The sequence below is a fragment of the Phascolarctos cinereus genome, unplaced genomic scaffold, assembly GCF_003287225.1.
Source record: "Phascolarctos cinereus isolate Bilbo 61053 unplaced genomic scaffold, phaCin_HiC Scaffold_9;HRSCAF=440, whole genome shotgun sequence".
Taxonomy (NCBI): Eukaryota; Metazoa; Chordata; class Mammalia; order Diprotodontia; family Phascolarctidae; genus Phascolarctos; species Phascolarctos cinereus.
Window position 1 is genome coordinate 171,517,997 of NW_027556402.1, and position 4,430 is coordinate 171,522,426.

Below are 4,430 nucleotides of genomic sequence, written 5' to 3' on the forward strand. Positions count from 1 at the left end.
CTTTCACTTCCGGGGTGAGGGGCGGGGAGCGTGTTCAGTGGGGGAGGAGGGAGGACTGTGGAGGAGGCGTGTAAGGAAGAGGAGAGGGAGGGGGAAGGAGGGAAGCAGCGGGGAGGGAGAGGGGACGGTGAAAGGAGCGGCGTGGGGTGGGGGGGATAGCCTAACAGGCACGGGCTCCCCCTCCTCATCCTGCCCCGGTCCCACAGCCCTGGGGCACAGGGAGATTCTTGGTCCGAGGAAGGACGTTTGAAGTCTGGGCTGCCTTGAGCGAATCACGTGACCTCCCCTCTGTGGAATGAGGGGGTTGGGGGGGCGTCAGCTCACCTACGGACAAGGACACCCACCGGGGCTCCAGGGTGGGATTCAAACCCAAGTCCTCTGCCCTGGGGACTCCCAGTCCAGCACTCTGACACCACATCACACATTCAAGGGCCGTTTATTGAGCACCTACTATAGAAAATGTATTGTTAGATTCCTGAGGGTACAAAGATGAATGTGACAAGGCCTCCGCCTGCCCCTGACCTTCATCCCTCCCCATTTTCAACTTTCTGCACGCTCTGTGTTTCAGCTCAGAGACTCATTACAGGTTAGAACTCATCTGGTGTAATTCCCTCTTTCCATCTTTTTCTACCTCATCACTCTCCATCTACTTTGATTGCGACCCAGTTCACTTCTTCTGCTCATTTCAGTCCATTTATGTTGTCTCTCCACTTAGATTGTAAGCTCCTTGAGGGCAGGAACCATCTTTTACCTTTTTTTGTATCCCCAGCATTTTGAACAGTGCCTGGCACATAATAAATGCTTACGGATTGATTGATTGTATGTTTACTTAAAGAATAATGGAAAAATATGTCTGTGTATGTGTGTGTACATATATATAAATATACATATGTACATACATGTGTATGTTATATATGAAATATTTAATTATATAAATAAATATATGCACATTTCCAAGATCATTATTTAATAGTCATGAACTCTACCTCTAGGCAGATTGCAATTTTTGTACAACTTAGTAGACAGCCTATTAAAGTCCAACCTGGTAAAGAGTTTCGCTAATTATCATTAGACTGGTGCTCAAGACAGTTTATGTGTACTCTGTCACTAGGCCTATACTCAAATGCTTTTCTTGCTTGGTAGAACCTATCTGAGTTTCCTAATAAGCATAACCTTCAAGAATCTAGGTTCACCCTCTATACCACAATGAAGCATTGGAGGAGGGCTTTGTGGGAAATATATATATGCACACACACATATGTATGTGTGTATGGGTGTATGTGCATATGTGTGATGTATATTCACATATACACACATATATGGGCAGAATTTCATTCCAATGTATTATTGTTGTACAGAAGTGACCCTTAAAGGCTCTGCCAGCAACATATGAGCTATGGCAGAAAAGGCTTTGATTAATAGTCCTGATAATAGCAGATTATGCCTACTTTCTAAAGATCAGTCTAGCTGTATATATAGAGACACTCATCAGTGGCTAGTAGGCTAGCAATTAGGTAATGAATTCTTTGACCATAGCAAAGCATGAAACAAAGAAAAAAACAGAGTGACCTGAGCTTAGTCTTCTGTGGCCTGGTTCTGCTTCTGTAGTGCCTGCAGCATAATTGCATAAAAAGAAGTAGATAGGGTGCTAAGAATCACACAGCTTTTAGGCCTTTGCATAGCTCTAAAATGTGAGATCTTTGTAGATGAATAGACATATTTTTGGAAGTAAGGGAGTTATATCAATACTGACAGGTATAACAGCCACATCTATCAAAGACCCAGAAAAGAAAGTTCTTGTCACCAAAGTCCTTGGCACTATCAAAGTTCTGATGTTCAACATCAAAACTGATATGATTTCAACAGTGTAAATGACATTGTAAAAAAAGAGGCATTACTATCTGCTTTGCCACTGTACCGTAAGGGCCATTAAACTTTTCCATCTGAATTGCAACTGAAACCTTTCATAAGTATTGTCTCCCTCAGAATGTGAGCAGACTGTCTTTTTCCATTTATATCTCTAGTGCTTAGCACAGTGCTTTGCAGATAGTAAGCACTTAATAAATGCATCATTTATTCATTCATTTTCCTTCCCTAAGTAATCAATAGCTGGCATCACAAGAGAATCAAACATTCTGTTGAAGTACTTTGACACCCTCTAAGAAAGATACTGCAAGATGGACACATAGCAGTACCTCCCTCAATCAATAAATCAATCAACAAACATATATTAAACATATGTTTTGTTCTAGACACTTTTAGGCTTGGTGAGTGAATGGGAAAACAAAAGTGGAACAGTCTTTGCTTGCCCTTAAGGACTTTACATTCTACTAGGAGGTTACTATATATTCAAAGCTAAGTAAATGCAAGATATATACAAAATAAATACATTGACTTGGGAGGAAGGACTCTAACAATTAGAGGAATAAAGAATGAGGTGACTGAGGTGATATATGAGCTGAACTTGAAGGGAGCTAGAGCTTCCAAGATCCAAAGGTGAGAAGAAGGCATTTCAGGAATGGGCAACAGCCTATGCAAAGACACAAGGGGAGGAGATGGAATGCCATGTCACGTGTAGGAAACAGCAAGTAGGCCAGTCTCACAGAAGCACAGAATGTGGGATGAGAAGCCATGAGTAATCAGCTTGGAAACACAGGGTGGAGCCAGACCAAGTGTGTTTTAAAGGCCAAATGGACAAGTTTATGTCTGATCCTAAAGGCTAGGGGAGTCACTAAAACTTCTTAAGCAGAGGAGCAAGATGGTCAGACCAATGTGGAAAATTGATTGTCGAGGGAAGAGACTAGATGGAGAAAGATCAGTTAGGTGACTTAATGAAAGACCCATGGTTTCTCTGTCTCCTTCAAGCTAATTCTAATCTAGAGGTTTAAACATAATGAACAAAACAATCAGGCTAACAATGTCACCAGTACAGACTGTCATCATCACTAAAAAGCCTTTACTAATCATCTGACTATTCAGTAGCCTTACAAAATGCACAGTTATCCTTCAGATTTCGAGATGCTTTACTCCCAGCCTCTGCGTCCACACCACACACACAGGCACACACAGTCTCTTGCTGCCTTTGGAACCCTTTTTCTCATCCACTTGTCACCTCTGATCATCTATCTATCTTGTAGAGGTGCCATAGTCTGATGTCAGCATGTTTGTATCTTCTAAAAATGTCTTAATTGCAGTTGAGTCTTCATAACAACAATGGATTTCAAGGAAGCCTTAGAAAAGTTTGGTATTAAGACCAGTGGGACGTGGGGAAAACCATACATACCCAAATGACAGAATGTTCTTACCGTCCAGATGCCTAAGTACATGATTTTCATCTCAATCACTGTGGAAAAGTCAGTCTGTGCTCCTAGCAGGCACTTTCTCTTTCCTTGTATGTGAAAATGTGAGTGCTTGTAGGGAGTCAGAGCTCTAATGGCATATCACACAGGGTTCAGACAGACATCAAAGTTAATCCACCCTCTGATCTGGACAAAATGGTAACTGGATTTTCTTGACACTGCAGCGCTACTGATGTGACACTGAAGTGGGGCTGATCTTTTTATTTTTTAAATAGTAAAATTAAAGATTCACAAGGAGCGTCATTACTATCTTTGGGTAAGTTTGGAGGCCTAGGGTGAAATAAGATGGGACAAATTTAGATTACTATGAGATAGTGGTGAATAGCCTCTAACTATTAATGAGAATCACTAGTAGAGCTAAGCAGTATGTGGGTGTACCATGGACTGTTCAGTAGACAGGTGAGGAAAAAAGGATGGAGAAAAAAAAACAAAAGAAGAAAGAAAAAGGCAAGACACTGAGTGGAACAGCACCAAGGCCAACTTGCTCTGAGGGTTATTAAGTACCAACAATCTAAATCGTCTCCTCCTCCATAACTCATCTGGAGTGTAATAGTTGGAACAGTGTATGGTGTTTGATAAATCTGATGTTCTTTCCCATTCTTTATTGCAGAGGTAGAGGGCCATACATATAGGATATTGCATTTACTGTTAGGGTTGATATGTTGTTACTTTTGCTAAACTATTTTTTTCTCTTTTTAATATTTTTATGTTAGTACCTACCAATTCTTAGGCCCACCTGCCCCTCCTCCAGTCCCTCTAAGAGTCAGCAAGTATATTGAGGTGTGGAAGCAAGGGAGTGTCTGGACACTGAGAATTATAGGAAGAGTTGGACTTAGGAATTGATCACTAAGTTAAACTGCAGCTACTAAACTTGCTAGGTTGAGGGAAGAGATATATTCAGAATTGAATGTGATATAAAAACAAAAGACATCAATAAAAATAAATACATCTGATATGCTAGCTGTTTATAACTTCCATTTAGAAGTAATTAGTGAATCCATATGCCATAAGAGAAACACTTTTATAATACTTTCAATTTTCTTCTTAAAAAGATAAGCAGTAGAGATTTGT